Below are 21,260 nucleotides of genomic sequence, written 5' to 3'. Positions count from 1 at the left end.
CAGCTAGAGGTGGTGAAGATCTTGAGAAAATAAAATTGAAGATGGCAGTTATTTCTAAGAACCCAAGGAAGGTTTTGAGAACTTTCCAACCCATGCTGGTAAATGGAGGGATCTGGGATGTGTATCTGTGGGTGTAGTTTATTTCTGAGTACCAGATTTGCTGAATGTGCATTTGGTGACTCTTGATGGGGAAGGACGATGCAGAAAAAACTTCACATATAACTGAATGTGGGTGCATTGCTCACATATGGCATTGTCTTGGCAGTGAAAACTCATTGCCTGATTTATGAATTTTATCAGATAAAATATTGCATTACTGGTGGTATCTGTGTTGTCTTGAACTATGGCGATGTTCATTTTTGACTGAACTGACTGCAGGTAAATTATTTCTTTTCTGTGAATAACCTAAGAGAAATTAATTAATGTATAAACATGGCACTTAGTGACCATCAGGCCTGAATATTACGAGGTTTCCAAAGCAATAATTGTTACAAAGCTTGAAAAGAGATATTTCCTATATTTGAATGACACAAAAATATTTTGAAGTTTTCTTCAAAATACAGAAGGAAACCTCCTCTAGACCAGGGTTCAGTGCTCTGTGTAGCTGCCTGGAGTACACAGGAGGTTGATACTTAAGTTCCTGCCCAGATCAGGCCAGGGAATTTAACTCCAGATTTCGCGCACCTAGATGAGATCCATAAAACCTAATTCTCTTTTGTTTTGGTTTTTTTTTTCCTGTATGAATAGTTTCACTTTTTTTTGGTGAAGAATTGAGTGTCTGCTGTTGGCCAGCCGTGTATGATATGCTTTAAAAAAAAAAGAAAGTTTTTCCTGAAAAAAAAAAAAGGAAGTATTGTTACAAAGAGGAGTCCTTCAAAAAGAGAGTGAGAAAGACTTCCTATGTTTCATAGTCGGGTTTTGGCATTCAGTGGTGATGGCTGGTATCAATCTCTGATACGTATTTCCTCTAAAATAGTTTTGAAGAATGGATATTTTCAAAACAAAATGCATTTTGTCAGAAAATAGGTAGCAAATTCAGCTGATGTTACTTGTGGCCTTTCTGCTTCCATTTGGCAGTTGTGCATCTTCGTGGCAAAGATCTTGATTGTTGCAATTTTCCAGAGCATCACAAGCCCAGCTGTGAACAGGCACTGGTGTGATGCATGTGCTTATCCGTGGTGCTCCCATTCTGTATCAATTCACCAAAGCCTTGCGTTTGGCTTTACATTCCTTCTTACTGACATGTCCTAGAGAGAGATATCTCTTTGTAGATAATTCTGAATTGGAGGTCATAGAAGCAAAGAACATCCTGAGTTGGAAGAGACCCACCAAGATCATCGAGTCCAACTCCTGGCCTGGCACAGGACAACTGGAACAATCCCACCGTGTGCCTGAGAGCATTGTCCAAATATTTCTTGAACTCTGCCAGGCTGGGTGCTGGGATCACTTATCGGGAGAACCTGTTCCAGTGCCTGGCCACCCTCTGGGTGAAGAACCTTTTCTTGGTATCCAACTTAAACCTCCCCTGACTCAGTTCTGGCTGTTTCCTCGAGTTCTGTCATGGGTCACCACATCTTCTTCCCCTCATGACAATGTTGAAGACCACAGTGAGGTCTCCCCTCAGCCTCCTCCAGCCTGAACAAACCAAATCACCTCAGCTGCCCTTCATAAGGCTTCCCCTCCAGACCCTTCACCATCTCCATGTTCCTCCTCTGGATGCTCTTTAATAGCTGTACGTTGTTCTTTCATTGTGGCACCCAGAACTGCACAGGACTCCAGGTGAGGCCACAAAGATGATTGAGAATTGGTCATGCTAAAGCATTGGGAATATGTCCACTCCTCCTGAACGGATTGGAGATGGAGGTGCTTGAACGCACTAGCTGTGAGATTAAAAGAGTTAAGCATTATTTTACTGAAGAAATACTGCTGTTTCTCTAATAGAACTCACTTTCATTTATGCATCTCTGTGACTGGTTGTTTAACACTCAAAATTCAATGAATGCTGTGCGAGCTTTTCCTATTTTCTTGCCTTATTCTTTCCACCAGTGGGCAAGAGTGGTATATGTCATTTTTCCAGACTGCCATATTTCACACTTCAATTTAATTTGGCTGATAATGATTTGTTAAGCAAATATAAGTATGTAGAGCACAGGCTGGGTCTCACACATAAAGTGTTCAGGCACTTCAGCAGTTCCTTTAAAAGCCCACTCCAGCCTTATAAAAGCTGCAGGTGCAAAACAGTTTGCCTCTGTACTACTTGAACAGAAGATAAAGGTAATGTGGAACTTTATATTCAGTACAACTCTTTGACACGTATAACGTTGTAAGAAGGGGACTGGGTTGGTGGTTTCCATCAGAAATACATGTTCTCATGAATAGGCTTACTCTTACCCCATGAACTGCTAAAGAGAAAGGACAACTAACCATGGAATGCATCAAACCTGTGACAAATACTATGTGTTAGAAATGGAAAACATGGCTCTCCTTGTATTTGAAGTAAAGAACTGTTTTTGAGGCTCTTTTGATCTCTAGTCCTCTAACTATGAAGTGATTCTTCTCACAGTGGTTACATCATTTTTAAATCTTACTTTAAAGTGAAGGGTTCTTTTTTTCAACCCAAGGAGAAACACCATATTCTTCTAATCTTCGTCTCCCTCCACTATGTAATTCAATGTATCTTTCAACAGAATTTTCTTACTTTCTTTGGGCATCCCACAAACTTCTGTTCTTACCCTGTTTCCTTTTCATCAGTGGGCTTTCAAGCCTCATCTGCTTTCAAGGATTCAATATCATCTTAGCACTGGTGTTTTGAATATTTCTCTCTCCACTCTCAACTTGTCTATGCTTACTCAGGACTGCATTTTGGCACGTTTCCCTAGAAGTACTTTTTTATCCACTGAAATTCAGGAAGGACTAAACCAAGCTCCTTATCTTTTCCCTCTTAATCTGAGAGTTGCTTAAAGCCCTAATGTTCCCCAAGACCTTCTGCCCATTTTTTCTCTGTATCTCCCTTTTGTGCCATACCTAAACCATGCTGATTTTTAGAGTCACAGAATCATTAAGGTTGGAAAAGCCCTCTAAGATCATCGAGTCCAACTGTTAACCCAGCACTGCCAAGTCCACCACTCCACCATGTCCCTCAGTGCCACAGCCACTTGTTTTTGGATACTTCAGGGAGGTGATTCCACCACTTCTCTGGACAGGTTCCCCTTTATAAGTTTAGAGTAGGATTTGAACCTTTTGAAGTTCAAGGAGAATATTAGTGTTGTGATCAAAATTGTACTTTCAGCTCAACAATATTTAACATTTACTCTGCAACTGTGCTCTAATGTCTTGACAAAACCAGGAAAAAAAAAATAATAGCAAACCCCTTTTAAACTTGGATTAATTAATTATCTTGCTTATTTCTAACTTCATGGAACATTTATTAGATATTTGTAATGATTTTTCACTGAAGATTGGCTTTTTTCAAAAGTCATTATTTGAGTACATAAATTCCCCAGGCTTATGCCTGTTGAAGTAAGAAATTTATTTTTGTCTTGGCTAACTTGAAAATGACCAAGTTCATTTTTCTCACATATTCAAACCAGAACATTTTTCTTAAGTGAAATGGGGCGTAGAACATGGCAAAAGAAAGGCTAATTACAGAAAAACAATAGTAAGTGAGAAAGGGATTTATAGTAAAATATGCTTTTAGAAACTTTGCAGTACATTTTGAAAAGTAAAGAGTTTTAGAATGTTAAAAAACCCAACTTGATAGGACGTTTGAATTCAGCTGTCACAAATCCCATCACACATTGCTGGTTTTTTTCTCTAAAAAGCAGGAGTATGAAATTATACTGCATAGAGATCATGTTTTGCTAGCCAGCATTGGTGTTACTGGAAGAAATGTATGGAGGAAATGCTAAAAAATTTTGAGAATGTTGTAAAACACAGGTGAACTTTAGAAACTTAGTATCTCTGCTTTGTGGGAGCTTTGTGTTAGGAACTTGAAGAGCAAGAAGTGCGACTTAGGCTTGGTAATTTGTGCTGTGCTCATCTGCTCCTGAGCCTGGGCTGCCATTGATGTTCAGGCTGTGGTCCGGGCATTTTGTGGGGTGGATGGCAGCTAAAGATCCAGTGCTGATGTAAATTAGCACTTTAGATCAGGTTTGAATCCAGGTGGTGGAAGGAAAATGCACCACTCAGTTTTCCCTAATTTTGCTCACAGCTGAAACAGCCACTGATGTGGGAGGTGGGAACATGGATAGGAAAGAAAAGAGGACACATAAAATAAGTTTGAAGGGGGAGTACTGTGATTCCCTATTCCCTCATGGAAGTGAACACCTTTTAGATTATTTTCCATGACAGAGAGCTGAACTGTGGCACATTATTATTCTGGTTCAGATGGGTGGCGAGAATGGCACACTTGAAATTACAACATAAAATTGTAAACTAGCTGTTCCAGCACACTGCTGGCTACACCATTACTACAAAAAGTGAACTTGCACTAAAGCATAACTTCTCAGAAATAACACTTCTGTAAAATAATGGGGCAGAAAGTAAATACAAAAACGGAGTGCCAGGACAAGAAATCATTTCAGTCTTTAGCTCTGCTGAGACCAAGGGGATTCACTTTGTACTCAGTAAGAGTGAGTTCAAATGTTTTGCTCTTGCTGGTTTGTAGGAAGCCCATTCTGATCTAACTGTAAAGCCTAAAAATGAAAGTAGTATTTCTAGACTTACTTTAATACTTGGCATTTGCAGACTAGAAGCAGGAGTAAAGGGAAATTTTGAGAATGAAGACATTTATTTTCTAGGATACACGTACACATAATAGTATTGCAGCCAGAAATGCTATAGTATGCACGCAATGGATAATACATTACTAGTAGAACCTACTTATTGATATTTAGGTGTGGAATTTGTCACTTTCCATCTAAGATAATATTACTAATATGATCAGATGCACTGCTGTAGTCTGTAGATGATAGAATATAACACTATTTCTACTTAATTAAAAATCCTTTCACTTTAAGAGGCTATTAACAAAAGTCTGTTGATCTTTTAAGCATACAAATCCACTGAAATTAAGCTAGATTTTCAAACTAGAGACTATTTCATCCCATGTCTGAATATAACGTGTTTCAAAAGAATTTCCCATTACTGCTACAGCACTCAGCTTTGTTTGGCCAAATCTATCAAAAGATCCTTTAGCCTTGCTTTGACTTTGTTTAATAAAGTCTTCCAGAGAATAGATGTGCATCTTATATCACTATCATGATAGATGATGCATTTCCTGGAGCCACAGAATGTGAATTCTCTTGGTGATTTTGTTTGCATTGACTGGAAGCCTGAACTTCTACAACTGAGTGAAGGCTGAAGAAGTGAGGAGCACCCAGATGCATTTTCTGTGCACTGTGAGATGGGAAATCAGCAGTGCAAATTACCTTTTTATATCTAGTTTCTGACATTATATGTCATTTAACAGAACATTCAGTGCTCATCAACTGACATTAGATATCACTGATCTTACCATAGGACAATCAAAGGTGGACATCACAGAGTGCTTTTTAGAATTGTTTGCACAGATTGCCATTGTATTGATTAGGTTGCAGAGGATTGGAGGGAGATACCAAAAATACAGTCTGCTCCTGACATTGACAAGTTGTGGATAAAAGCTACAAGTATTCCCCACTGGGTCATACTCCAGACAAGGTCAAGTAGTGATGTGATGACCTAGAATCAGTAAAATGTAAAGTGATGGTAGATTAATTGATTTTTATTTCTGTGCATCAGGTATTAAATTAGAAAAATGGGGAGAATGTTCCTTATAAAGTACTCCCAGGCTATAAAAATGCCACTGCAATATATACTTTTTGTAGTGGTGTCTGTTTATTTACAACCTGAAATTTTTCCTGGTGTGGGGACCTCTGTCTCAGTTCTATCGTTTTTGCCACCAATTTCACTGGAAGCATCTCTGTAAAGGAGAAACACTCACTATGGTGCTGCCACCTCATGAGACACATCTTCTCTTTCATTCATTGGCTGATGCATTACAGTTTATTACATCTGTAAGTTATAAAGAGAAATCTATCTAAAGAGAATCTAAAAACTCCAATAGCCTTAAGTTTATTAACAATAGTAACTTGACTCTAAATCACTGTATACATGAATCCATTAAAAAGGCCTAGATTCTGGAGCAATTCTGTAAAACCTTGCGTTAGGTCTTTAGGATTTAGCTTACAAGATTTTAAGAAGGCAAATCTTAATAGATGAAATTCTGAAGTTAACTGTGAGGCATGAGCTCAACCAGTCTGCGTTTTATTGTTGGTTGCAGCATGTGGTGAGTACCCAGCACAGAGATACTCACATCTGTAACAAATAACCTTTTTTTTTTCTAAGTGAAGCTCAAACACATATTAGCACAACCTATTTATCTGAATGAACCAAGGCTGCAAATAATTAAAGAATCTACTCTGGGAATACTTACACCATCATGGAAACTGATTTTCATTCAAGTTGTATCAAAAGAAACCCCAATAACCTTGCTCAACTCATTTTACACACAACTGCCGTTCTTAGCCTCAATGCCTTGCTGTGACTAAGCCTGTTATTTTTATGCATTTATTTGTTCTTAGTGAAGGAGTTATCCTGTCCTACCTCTTGTTCTGTTCACACTGGGATGGCTGGGGTGAAGGAGCAGACCTTCTTTCTTTGGCCCCTTATTAACAGTGCCATTGCAGGCTTTTCCTCCTGATAGATACTGGGAGTATTGACAATTGTAGCAGCAGTTCAAAGATGTGGTTAGGTTGCTCTCACCTCCACCTGTGTTCTTTGTCTCTTGCAGAGCCCTCAGGTCCCGACTTTCTGTACTTTCACGTTGTTGACACACTATCTTTGATAAGAATTTTAATTTTGGTGTAGCAGTAGACAGGGAACCCTATTCCAAATAGAGGAGAGGGTGTCTGTTGGATGGGAACCTGTAGAAGCAGAAGTAATTTTCTCTACTCAAAAACTCTGTGAGAATATACAAAATGCAGTCAGGCCCCTGGAGATATCTGATCCAACCCACTCAAAGGAGGACTATCACCGGTACAGGATCTGCTCAGCCATGGCCTTGTCCAGCTCATGCTTTGGAAGCTCCACCAAAAATTTTTTCTCAGAGCCTCTCCTGTTTAACTGTTGCAGAACTGCTCTGTCCTCCCATGAGAAAAGTTTTCCTAACATCCTCCTTGATCCTTCCAAATTGCAATTTGTGGCTGTCATCCCTCATTAAATCATCTCACACTAACAAGAAGAATTTGGATCCATCATCTTCCTGATTGCTCTTCAATTATTTGTAGGCAGCAGCCTGTAATTATTTGATCGCTTTAGCTTCCCCAAACTTAGCTGATTTATTTGAATATTAGTGCCAGCAGACATTGTTCTGTTTACAGTTCATTCACATCTGAGATATCCAGATGACTGGAGTGCATTAAAATCTTTGAGTTTTATTTTCATTCAGTACAGTAGAAATAATTTTATCCAATGTATCTCTTCCATGGGTTGTCCTACCTTTGCTCCTGTTCTCAAAACATCAGTTCTTCTCAATGCTCAGTGAAAATTATTCTCCTGTTTTAGAACCATGTTTAGATTTTCCATCTCTATTTCATTCAGCACAGATTATCTTTCTTTATACTGGTTTATGTCTGAAGCCTCCTTTACTTTGCTTCTTAATTTGACTTGCAAACCTAATTAAGCCTTATTTTTGGCAGTCCTTTATTCCTATACTTCTTGACTTCTCATAGTGTGGCTTTCTTGCATGCTACAGATCTTATTCCTCCTCAAAAAGCCACTGATTGAAAAGTGACTTGTTATGAATACAAGAATTTACTTTTCTAGTATTCCAGGTGCAGGTTTTGAACTGCAAAGTAGTTACTGTGTTAGCATTGTTTATGCTACTGTCTCTTAGCTTTATATTAAAATGACACTGTTTGTAAAGCTTTATGGAGGTTTGAAGTTTAAATGTTTAGCTAGTTTTTGGTTTAAACGTCACTGAGAATTATGATTCTATATGATATAAGACTGGACCACTTACGCTAAATTAGAAGAGAAATTTATTGGGCACAGTTTTTATGGTTTGCATGTCTGCTAAATCACCTCTGCATTTCACAGCTTTAGGCTCTGGGGAATATTTATAGCTTTTGTTTAGGAGTGCATACAAGTTTAGATACAACAAACTCTGAAGTTAAGCTCAGTAGGAGTTTGGTTGGTGTGGGGTTTTTCTATATCTATTTCTGCATTATTTTGCAGCTGTTTCCTATTGCATGAGAAGAGAACCTTTAGCAGTGAAGGAGTGCTGCTAATTGGATGGGGAGGGAGGCAAACAAAGGCAAATGTCTTTGCCCATGTGCAGGGTGTGGTTCTGTGACTCCCTTGGCCTGTTTGTAAAGTGGATGTAGAACAGATATCACTGTCATGTGAACATGTAAAATTCACGTAGGTAACTTACTTTTTCCACAGTAAAGGAGCCAGCCTTGACAGCAATCCAAAAAGTGAGCGAACTGTATTAATGGACCATTTTGTCCTGATCCTGAAATCTTATCCTCTACTTTCTTGACCTGTTAAATCCCCTCAATAATCAATGTTCCTTCTAAAATTTTACCCAGCCTTCATCTTTTCTATGCTACATCTTGATCAAAACTCCACATTTTCCTTTGGATCACTCCTTCCTCATGTCCTTTAGAGAAGCCTCATCCACTCTGTCATTGTGAGGACAGAGATTTCTTTCCATCTTTGTGACACCTGTATTGGTTTGACTCACACTTGTTTTCACCCTTTTTGGTAAACATAGTTAACAGCTTGTGACTAATATTGGAGCTCACTTTCTTATAAATGCATGAGGGAAATGGAATTGTCCTATTGTTTTTCAGAAATGAAGGTACTTTTCCATTTATTTTTCATGTGTTTTGGTGGTTTTTTGTTTTGTGGTTTTTTTTTGTTTGTTGCACTTTACCCCCTCTATAAACACTGCAGAGAATATCTCTAATAATTAGAGAAGAATGTGCATTTTTCACCCCCTTTAAACTGTGCGCTTATGTAGAAACATAAAGATCTCTTCTTGTAGAAATCTGTGTTGCAGGTTTTTTTAGGAGCTAAACGATCAGAATCCTGGTGGTTGTGCTAAGGCTCAGTCTTTGCCATGGACAGAGTCACAGAATCAAGATGTTCTTTCCATCCTTGCTTTTTTGCCCTGAGACTCTCCTCTTGAAGATTTCAGTGATGTTTCTGTGTCTGTTGACCTGTAGTGCTGGCGCTTCCCTTTGTGCCTCCCAAGGGATCAAGCTAAAGGCTGGAAACACTAATTTTCCTCCTCCCCACTGGCATCACTGGCATTATCTTCTGACTCCTCTGGCACCAGTAATGGATATCCTGGCTTTGTGCTCAGCCTTTGTAACTTAGCACGTGAGCAGTTTCAGTGGAGCTGCATTTAATTACAAGATTGTACAGTTGTATTTGCAAAGCAGGGTTCTCCTCAGGGCAGGGGAAATTATTTGTCTTCTCTGCTTGGACCTGTTGCCAGTTTCCAGAGGTTTTTACAAAATACCAAGTACTTCCGTCCCTTGACATGAATCTGTGCTTCCTCTGTTTTATCAGACTCCTGGCTCAGTCAGCTGGTAGTGGTTTGGATTGACTGGACTGACTGTCTGCCAAAGCCTTTCCAGTTCATACCCAGTTAGAGAATGTGCGAGCTTAAATTATGAAGCATCGGTAGGTAAAATATTCAAAAATTCACTGTATGTGACCAGATACCTCCATAGCCAGTTCAAGTTCTGACAGTGCCCAATAACCTGAGTTTCAAGAGAAGAATAAGAAATACACACAACGTTCAATGAGGTTTATGGCCTATTTTCATATTTCGCTACATTCAACAGGTGAAATCCAGATGACTTCTACCCATTAAGAACAAGTAACCTCCTAAATTTGCCATTGAAGATTAAACTTCTTTAAATAATACAAGAGTAATGGGATTCTGTAATAGTTCACATGACTAAAAGGGCTTTTTTTATGACCACTTTCATAGACTGTTAGAAATTTGGAAGGAGACCGCAGACCAAATACTAGGAGGATGCCATGAAATTCTTTGATCTAGAAAATTTTTGCAAACAGATTTTTCTGTCTTGTTTCCTTTATCAGTCTCAAAATCTCTCTGCATCTTTCCCTAAAAACCTCTCATGTTTCATGCTCATCCCTTCCATGCCATCCATCCTGCACTCTTCAGAAGTTAACCAGTCTCTGAACCAGGAAATCAGTCTCTGCTGCCACCAGGACAACTTTTTTAAAGAAATGTCTGTCTCCCATACCACCCTTAGGCTTAGGAGGAGCTTTTCTGAACAACTTCAAAGATACTTTCCATTGTTTTTCAAATTATTTGTGAAATGCCCTCATATTTTAGTGTATTCTAATGTTGAGAAAAGATAGTATTTCCATGAAAGGTAATTTCAGAGCATCTCCACCCAAGTCAAAGTAAATTTAAATTATATGCAGGATCACAGCATTTGCACATTCATATCCCAGTTGTGGGCTGTTCATCAGTTGCCAGGTTATCTATTCCAAGATTTTAGAATTCAGTCTATCTGTTCATTAGAGTTTAAAGCCCTCCCAATTTTTTATGTCAAGAACATACTCAAGAAATAAAATGCTTTAACTATTCCAACAGTTGCATTCAATTTGAAGGATCTAGTAAACATTATGAAGCACAGCTAAGGGAAATCCCACATGGCTAATAAAGTTTTATAATAAAGTAATAGGAGATAAATGTTGAAGTTTTCATAATAGATTATCTAAATATCTCCAATGCAAAGCATTAAACAAATCAGGCCCAGAAGCTATTGTATAGTTTTTAAACTATCTTCAGAATCTGAATAAATGTAATAATTTTCAAACTATTGATGTTCTGGCAGAAATGTTACTACTTTTCCTCTCTATTGTTATCATGATTACTGTTCAGACTTTCAGAGTACATTTTATGTGTTTTTTATGTTAGCAAGATCTTTCTACCTCCCAGTAGTTTGATTTTAACCATTTTCACATTTTCATTAAAACTGTCTTTTAGTAAGAGGAAGTGTAGTAATTTATCCTTACAGGGATGTTGTGACTCAAACACTCCCTTCCCTTCCTGTTGCTTGATCCAATGTAATTAAATAATAGATTTCATTTCATAACTTTGCAGTAGCAATAAAGAGGAAATTATGTTCAGAAGGCATGTTTATTTTTTTTCCCCAGCCTTTTCATGGCTTAAAAGTGATTCTTTCTTTTCGTGCTAAAGTAATGTGAAGCAGCCTTTTCAAACTTATGTCCTTGGGAAATGAATGTTAATTAAAGAATGAACATTAAATAGGAGTTAGGAAATCGAGGCCTTTTTCAGACACAAATATCTGTTCAGATTTTACACTTATGCTCCTGCATGGTGCTTTCTTTTCTCTCTCTGAGCAAAGCTCCCTCCTTTTTGCTTTCTTTGATTTTCCCAAGACAAAATCTGTCACATCCATGCTATTACCTGTACAATTTACCTTGTTTGTTGTTTTTTTTTTTAAGCTCTGAGAATTATAATTCATACCAATGTGTAAGGAAATACAGCAAAGCAACACATACTTAGAAAAATTTGGATTTCCTTTCCTCATTTTTACAGGGAAGTGGGTATGCCTTGGACTAGGACTATTGTTTTCCCTCTATTTTTTCCTTTATGTTGGATTAGAAGATTCTTGGAAGAAAGTACTTACAGATTTAGGATTTTGGAACCATTTTGAAATGTCCTGGAAAGAGGTTTCTTGATATAAGAGAAAAAAATCATAGAACTGCCTGTATTGAGGTGCATTCTGATTATGCCTCATCCTCATTGACATTAAAGATTACAGGACAGGATGAGCCTTTCTCCAATGTACACTGCATATCTTGTTGTTGAAAAAGTATTAAAACTAAATGGTTTTGACTTTTTTTTTACTGATAATTTGGATACATCTTGCATGGTGACACCTGAGTATCAAAATTCTGAAGGCAATATAATGTACCTGAAGCCAAGACACCTGTGTGGTCTCTCTGGCATCCAAAACCATTTAAATCCATAGTCCTTTACATCTCTTATGTGTCTCACTATTTAATCTGAGAGATCCTACAGCATTTACTTGTAGTTCCCATCCAGACTGAGAAGCTCCCACTTGGTTGGTGTGTGCACTTGAGCAGATGAGAAAAAAAAAGTTCAAAGAAAGACCAACGTGAATCATTTCAGGTAAAATCTTTTAACATACAAAGTCTTCCATAAACCAGCATGGTATTTCCTAGCATGAACACGATGCATATCTCTCCAGGGCTGTGAAAATTTCTAGAGCTAAGAGAAGAATTATTATTTTTGTATTTTGTATTTTTGATGTTTGTATTTTTGTTTGAACCTGAATCCTTTTTTTCTCCTTTTGTCTCCAACTCTAAATCTTCAAAGCAGTGTCTTGCTTATGTTCTGAGATCTGATTTTTTAAAGTACGTTTTTATCCTTCATTGCACCACAGAGCAGAGCCTGGGCCCTGCCCTGAGCCCTCCCTGCAGACAGGAACAGACAGGGATGAGGGCCCCTCTCAGCTGTGTCTCCTCTTGAGGCTGAACAGCCCCAGCTCCCTCAGCCTTTCCTTGTCAGGGACATGCTCCAGTCCCTCCATCATCATTGTCACCCTGTGCCAGCTCTGCTCCAGGAGCTCCATGTCTCTCCTGTCCTGAGGAGCCCAACAGGAGCTCCTGAGGACTGTATACAGCACTTCAGATGCCCCTCACCGGGGCCAAGCAGAGGGGCAGGATCACCTCCCTGACCTGGTGGGAATGCTCTTCCAGATGCCCCCAGAACCACTGGCGTTGGCCACAGTGCACACAATGGCTCAGGGACAGTTAGTTGTCCCCCAGGACCCCCAGGTCTTTCTGTGCAGAGCTGCTTTCCAGAGGGTCAGTCCCAGCCTGTACCAGTTCCAGGGGTTTTTCCTCCTTCCTGCATTTGCCTTTGTTGAATTTCAGACAGTTGCTCTCTGGCCATCTCTCCAGCCTGTCAGGATCCCCTGTATGCAGAGCCCTAATGGTTGCCAGCTCTTCATAGCAATACTTCATTACCCTGAGGCTTCCTCTAAAAGCACTTTATCTCTGGGCTTGGAGTGGGTAAATACATGTCTTATTTTCCCTGTCTCAAACAGTGACACCTGATTCCAATTTGCTGTCATATGGAAAGGAAGAGTATTTATTTAGTGTTCTGGTGAAACTAATATAAGGCAATGATTATTTTCCTCTGTGAGCAATGTAAGGATACATGATTTAAACAAATGGTGCTCTCAACAGCAATGGGAGAAAGGAACCTGTTTATATTAGATGGTCTCTCAATCAACAGAGAACAGGGGTTTTTCTGCTTGCAGCCTTGGAAGCTGTGTAAGAATAATTGTGAGTGGTGGTTTCTTCTGGGATTTGAAACTAAAGGACAGGAAGCTGGGGGATAATGTAAACCTCTGCTGCTTTGCATGCCACAGTAATGTTAGAGAAAGAAAAGAAATAGAAATAATTGATGGATAGGAAATAAATCTGACTTAATAAACTAAATACTAAAAAATAATATTATCTTCAGTTCTTTAGAATAGTAAATTCTAATTGATTTTTTCTTTACTAAAAGAAATTTGAATGCACTTATTGATAAAAAGTTTGCATGTTCTTATTTTTTAAAAGTAACATTTAGTAGCATAAAGGCATTCAAAGATGTAACTTAGATGCAAATAGTAGTTATTGTTAAGATTCTCCACTTGTAATATTTATAGAGATACTGCTGTGAAAATGAAACAGCCCCTTGGGAATGTTTCAGTCCAAATCTACTTAGTTTTATTTTAATTTGGGCTAGATGACATTTAAAGGTCCCGTCCATGTCCAACTATTCAATGATTCTACAATAATTTCCTTCAAAATTTCATAATTTATATAGTTTAGATACAGGAAAATTTTATGTCAGTGATCTACAATGGAATGGTACCATTTATCTCAGTATTTAGAATATCCTGGCAATCCTAGAATAGGGACAGTAAGTGACAGAGGACATCTACACTCATTTCTGAAGTGAGGAGATCTGTTTGCAGAGGTTGGAAGGCTTTTGGCTGTGAGAATTTTTCAGTTTCAGGTTGGCTAATGAATCTTTCATATCTATAAAGTTCACACTTCACAAAGCTTTTTTTGCAGTCTCTTGCTCATTCTAAAGAACACTACTCCATCATTTCCACTTGAATGATATTTTTCAAGCTTGTTTTTCCTCCCTTGTAATAATAATAGGTGCAGTAGAAGTTTCCAAGTTTGTTTTCTTGCCTGCTGTTACCACCAGCAGTGGGACAGAACGTCAGCAGTGGCCATCCCCACTGACACTCCAAATCTTGAATTAACACTATGTAGCCAGTGAATAATTTGACCACGTTAAAACTGAGTTCAGTGAGTCTGAATACTTTTCTGTACCTAGAGACTTTATGGTTTTAATGGTGTTGGTATAAATTCACTTAGTTTGGTCAGTGTTACCTGCTATAAATGTCAGGTGTGCAATAGGGTTTCTTTTGTTTCCTGGAGAGTAGAAGAATTACAGCTATAAAATGCTGGTCCAAAATGTTGAGTTTGGAATTTGAATTGAAAGAAGGAAAAATAGGAAAAAGTCATGCCTGAAGCTTAAGTTGAAATGTAGTTATTGTTCATAAATGCATTAAATTCTTTTCCCTGTGTGACAGAAAATGGAAAAACAAGCTGTAATTTAAGAAGTTAAGCTTAAATTATTTATAAAGAAGAGATTTAGAAAAAAAATACTTTGTTTCAAGCTCATCTTTTGCAAAATAGAGGTATTACTTTCACTATTTACTTAGATTTTTTTTTCCTTAGCAAACTCTTTAATATAATTTTGAAGCAATCGTTCTCTCTCCAAAAGATGCAGAAAGTAACAGAACCCAGGAACATGGTGCATTTTCCTGTTGGCCCATTCCATTACACAGGCTGACTCCATGTAGTTTTCTAAAGGCTCTGTACATATTTCTGATTTTTTCCTTCTTTTTCTTTTGTATTTTTAGAAAGATCTTGTTCATAACATGAAAAACATCAACTCAAACAAGCTGTCCATGTTCTGCCTTTGCTGTTTTTTTCCCTATGAGTGTGTACCTTCTTTTGTTGCATTTTTTCTACTCTGATTGTGCTGAATATGTTGCTAAAAACATAAAGAACAAACTGAGAAAAACCCTCTGACCTTTTCTATGATTTGAAAAAGTAAGTGAGGTGTGAGTCCAACGAAGAGAGATGCTGATCTCTAGATTTATATTGAATGCTCACTTTAACAGATAGAAATATTAAGAAAATATATTCATTTCATCATAGTGATCTCTAGGGCTCTTGGATAGCAGTGGTGTGGTAAAAACCATCCAGGCTGAGGTGTGGGGCTTTTTTTTGGAGCTCCTGGGGCTGACTTTCACCCAATTTCAGTCTGAAGGCAGCTGAAGGAAGGGCTGTTTTCTCCCGTGACTGGAACATTCTGTGTTCTTAATTTTGTATCATCTGCTTGTTGCCCCTGACATTGAAACTATTGAGTATTGGACCTGTAAATGTGTTCTGTATGCCTGTGGAGGGAGGGAGTCCTTGTGTAACCTGCTTATTGCCAAAGATGTTTTTGAGGTAATTCTTCAGCTACAAGGAACTGGCTGCAGACTCCAGATCTCTGGGCTGCCTGAACTGGAAATCAGGAGAAGATGAGGTGAAGCAGTTGATCTTGCTTCAGGGACTTGAGAGTAAGGTTTTAATGAAGGGACAAATACAGTAAATTATGTCCTTGAAAACAAGCTCTCAGTAAATGCCAGGGACTGTGGGGTATGAACTCATATTTTCTTATTTTCATGATCTGTATGGACTGAGATTCACTGTATGTTAAGCGTAAGATAACTCCTCTTATCAGACTCTACAGCTCCCTGAAAGGAGGTTGAAGCCAGGTGGGGATTGATCTCTTCTCCCACATAGCAAGTGATAGGACAAGAGAAAATGGCCTCAAATTGTGCCAAAGTAGGTTTAGATTGGATATTAGGGAAAAATTTCTTCAGTGAAAGGGTGGTCAAACATTGGAACGGGCTGCACAGGGAAGTGGTGGAGTGACCGTCACTGGAGGGATTTAACAGATGTGTGGATGTGGTCCTTGGGGACATGGTTTAGTGGTGGCCTTGCAGTGCTGAGGGAGTGGTTGGACTTGATGATCTTAAAGGTGTTTTCCAACCTAAACAATTCTATGATTCCATGATTTTCTAAAGCCTCAAAATGTGACACAGAGCTTCATCTTCTTGAGGTCACACATAATCAAATGGTGTTATATTAAATGGTCTTCAGTAAAAAAATACTTACATTTGAAACTCAATACCTAATAAGAAGAAAATTGATTGTCTTTTAACCTGCAGATGGACATTTTCTGGTTTAGACAGCTTGTGATGATTCAGTCAGTCTGGTTAACCCTTGTGCAGTGATCTTGAATCATTACCTGTCGGAGTGCTCTAATGGACTCCAAAATGTAATTATCTCCCCAGGATGTGCTAAGTGCATAAAGCACATCTGTTGCTGCCTGTTCCGAGCTTCCCCTCCCCCTCCCAAAGACACGTGCTCCTGCCCATGTGCTCTGAGCTCCTTTGTTCCAAGCGCGGGCAAAAACCAAATGTAACTCAGACTCTTTAGCAGTGTCTGATTGGCCGCTCACCCTGGGTCCGCCCCCAGTCCTCCCCTTTCCCCTTCTCCGAATAAAGATGGTCGAGGGGAGGCTCTGTCTCTCTCTCAGCTCGGCTACTTTCCTGTGAACATCTCTGGTTGTCTGTCTCATTTGAAAGCTTCTAACTACAGGAAATTGAGTGAGCGGGGAGCTATATTTCTCCCTCTTTGCTTCTGCTGATGGTATTTGCTCTGCAGCTGATTCAGGTACCGATTTTAGAGCTACTAAAGTGCTACATCACCCTTGCTACCTCTCAAGGCTGCTCGAGGCTTTCTAAGGCATTGAAATACAAGCGCTAGCCGGTATAAAGCTGAAAAGATACCTTCCACGCACATCCCTGTGCTGACTTGTGGAAACAAATTCAGTGTTTTCCCTCTGTGTGTGTTAGAATGAGAAGTTCAGGTGTTAGCATTAGCATGTGAGATACTACATGGAAAGGTTGAAGTGAAAACCTCTTCTATTTAGTTGCCTTCATAAAAGTATGGAGATGCTCTGTGTGCAATGTATTTACACGACGTTCTCTTATCTCAGAATATTATTTGGTAATTTTATAGTTACGTCGTTTTTACCTAGAAAAGGTGAGAAAATAGGACATTTTAATGCATATTTAATAATGAAACAACCTTCCTGCCTCTGAAAAAAAATTCACCCAGGTGAACTATGATCTAATTTTCTTGTATAATGGAAACAAAATCGTAGCTCCTGCAGCATTATTCTTGGCTCCCAGCAGTTCCAAGGCATGCAAACATCACCACTCCAACTCCATCCTGCAGTTTAACTGGAAGGATTATGTCACAACACAGTATGTTTGTTTTCCAGCTTTTTGTCTGTTTGTCCATCAAGACGGTTTTGTAGAAGAAGTATCAGTGATTGTTGACTTTGGAGGTAGTGGAAGAAAAAATAATTATGGAAGAAAGAAAAAAGCAGACAGTCCCATTGAAGTAACTGTGCTTCTGTCACAGGAGAATGAATACTCCTTTCAACAAATCTATAATTTGCAGAAGTTGCAAAAAGAAAATAGCCGTAAGGTGACTGTTAACATACTTCAGTTCATCCTGCCAAGAAAGTTAACTTCATAAAGTCATTAAACCCGTGATTACATTTTAAAATATTATTCCCCAGCCATTTCTTCTTAAGCTTTAAAATACAGTTACTATATATACTACCTTCTTTGTAATGGGAAAAATTGTAAAATACACTTATTTTTCATAAACTCCTAATTATTAACAGAACTATTTGCGCTCCTATAGTTAAAATCATTTCAACACTTCCGTTATTTAAACTTCACTTTTAGGGGTTCATAATTCTGCTGTAATAAAAAAATATATTCAGACTCTGAGGTCTCAAATATTGTTTGCTGGTATTAGGGAGTTTAGCCTGTTTTTCTTAAAAAAGCTGAGTAATTTGGATTGTTTGCTGTTCTTCAATATCATCCCAAATATAATATTATGTAACGTGGACTTAACAACTTCAAAACTAAAAAAAATTAGGAGAAGACGAGTATGTTGGAACACTGCAGCCCCAAATTCTGTGACTGGTGCTGAGGCTTGGAGAAGGGAGATGGTGGGGAATTCTTGCCATAACTGCTCCGTCGCCATGTGGTAACCTCATATATGAAAAGTTCCTACAGCATTTATATCCCACCCATCATCTGGAGTCACGGGCAGTGCTGCTTCCCGAGTGAAACGCCCCCGTGCTCCCACTGCAGCCAGGGGTGAGGCACCTCCTGACTTCAGGGCTGTGGAGCTGAGAAGGGCTTCTCTGGAATGACAAATGCTCCGGGTGCTCGGAGATGGATCGGTTCTGTGGCACAGCTTCCTGAAATCCCCCTTCATCACGTAATGACTCAACAAGGCCTTCAGCTCTGGACATTAAGGAATCAGGGCTTATTGCATATTAATGGCAACTCTGGGACGGTCAAATAAGACAGTTTGTTATAATACTAATTATAGCAAAGCACTCACGTTGTGGTTTGAATGAGTCAATTATGTGTGTGTTAAACTATAAATACATCTTCCCCCCAGCCTCAGCTGTGTGGGACGTAATTTTTATTTAATTGCTTGGATACATATTTACCTGAGCATACCCCGGTTTCCCAGGTAAATATGTGTACCAATGTAGAACTCATTATGGTCTGTTTGGATAAATAATCCATATTTTATAACTGTACAGGAAGTAATTATTTTCGTACTTTGCTTTCTTTAAGCCAAAGAAATTAAATGCTGTGTGTCCGTTCCTTAAAATAAAATAGATGCAGAAGTCGAGGCAATATGAGAATAAAGTTTTCATTGTTTTGGTAGAAACTGAGGATATTATTCCAGATTTTGATCTCATGTTTAGCCCAGAATAACTCCATTAAAGTAAACAGTGTTATTCAGGATTTACTTAGATGCAAATGGGACGTGAATTTGGCCTTTGCTCTCCCTTCCTTCATTGCAAGGTGCCTGCAAGCAGCTCAAACACAATCTTTGCTATAAATGTCATTGTCACGTGCTTATCATTTGTAAGAAAAAGGTATTTCAGCTACACACAGAAATTAACATAGCTGAACTTTATGTCTTAGACAGTCATGGAATGGTTTGGATTGGAAGGGGCCAAGAGATCATCCTTATGAGTGTTCAGGAACTAGAGTGTGCTTTCCCTTTGGATATTTCTGTCATTGTTTTACATGATATTTGGGAAAGCTGTGTTGTGTTATCACCATGCTAAGGTCAGGTTTTTTAACACTTTTAAGCTCAGTGGGGCCAAAATCAGCCTTGGCATAAATCCATTAACTGCAATGGATTTACACCAGAGAGGGATATTGGCTCGTTCTTGGTAAATTTTTTTTTTATCCAACTCTTTATATTTTAAGTTAGAAACATAAGTAGCTTGTGTGCCCTCAAACTAATCAGAATAAGAAACAGTTTTGCTTATGCCAAAAAATAGAGCTATCGTTTTTCACATTCTTACATTTTTCAAGTGAGATTATGTTACTGTGACTTCTGAATTCCTGAAATCTCTCTGGTCTCAGTGACTGCAAGGGCCAAGAGAGGGTTCCAAGGGGAAAATCTGAACCTCTTCATGCAGATGTTTTGTATTGTGCGTACGAGATACAGTTAACGTTTTGTGTGCATGTGATTAGTGTGGAAAAAAATTAATGCAGTCCAGTATTATGATTTATGGACTGAATCTTTTGCCCACTGAACACTTGCCAAAATGAAAATTTTTCCCCCCCCTTTCCCCTTCTTTGGATATTAGAAACAGCTACTGTTTTTGTTGATCTTTTTAACTTCTGAATAGGCCTATTTCAAGTCATAGCAGCATGGGAGCTCAGATTAATAATATACTTATTCAGCCAGTGATACTGAGTGAAACCATTGCTAGTGTGAGTATGAAGGATAGGATTTCTTTAAATTATTTTCAGGTGCATTAATGCATTTCTAAAGAAGAATATAAAGATATTCAAGCATAAGTTAAATTGCTGTTTATTGATCACGTTACAGATGTGTATGAATTTTAATATCAAGAATTTTTGAAGGTTTCTCTTCTTTTGATGACTTTTGTGCTGTGCTCACTGTCAGTTTTCCATCAGAGAGTTAACTAGGCTAAGGGTAAAAAGCCTTAAAAATTAAATCTTGCTTTTTGGACAATGTTTTTTAATTTAGAGGGTAAAGTGCATTCCATGCTGTGAAGCATCCCTTCTATCTCAGTCAATATAGCATTATGTTTTACACTGAAAATGATTGTCCACAGAGGTGGTGAAATCCCCATCTCTGGAAAAATTAAAGGTCAGACTGGATGGGGCTCTGAGCAACCTGGTCTAGTTGAAGGTTCCTGCTCATTACAGGGGATTGGACTATATGACCTTTAAAATTTCCTTCCAACCCATTCTATGATTCCATGATCACCTGATGCCTGAATGAAAGGCTCGTGAGGTGAAAGGAGCAAATCTCATTGAGTCCTTTCGTATATTTGGGTTGAGCCTCATCAGCACAGCACTTTGATAAGTATCAGCTGTGCAGATAACCCAGGTTACAAGGATTCTAACCCTGTTCTGGTTTTGTGTGATCCATTTGTTTATAAAATACCACAATTTCATGCACCTACTGAAAGCTGATGTACTTAGTGCCTTACAAAGAGATTTTTGGTCTTTACAGTACAATTTGAGGCATTTGTGGCCTTTGGAGGCACTGTCACAATGAATGTGAGGGCAGTCCATTACTTCACACTCCTTTGGCCACCTCTTACCAATTTTTGTGTCATTCCTTGCTTAATCCCATCTTTATCACTTTCACAGCTGAATGGCCTGGTCTGCTCAATAAAGTTTTTCAATTTCTTCATTAATAGAGTCGGTGTTCCTATCAGTTAATTTTCTTTCTCCCAAATGAAATAAGAGCATGCCTAAAAAAGTTCTTCATGTAAATCTGGTTTGTACTAATGCTAAGTCAAGTAAGGGTAGAGTTTCTTTCAAAAAATACTTAGGTAAGCTGTTTAAAATTAATATTTGTTATTCTAAAAAATTGGGAGAGGGATCGGCCAC

General features: G+C 38.5%; 1 protein-coding gene across 4 annotated transcripts in view; it reads left to right on the top strand.

Annotated features, from left to right (window-relative positions):
- The window catches only part of SUPT3H (SPT3 homolog, SAGA and STAGA complex component), a 257,849-nt gene that overhangs the window by 148,573 nt on the left and 88,016 nt on the right, over positions 1-21,260 (top strand). The gene's annotated exons all lie outside the window — the stretch shown is intronic.

This window comes from Corvus hawaiiensis, chromosome 3, assembly GCF_020740725.1.
Source record: "Corvus hawaiiensis isolate bCorHaw1 chromosome 3, bCorHaw1.pri.cur, whole genome shotgun sequence".
Lineage (NCBI taxonomy): Eukaryota > Metazoa > Chordata > Aves > Passeriformes > Corvidae > Corvus > Corvus hawaiiensis.
This window is presented reverse-complemented; position numbering and strand designations above follow the sequence as displayed.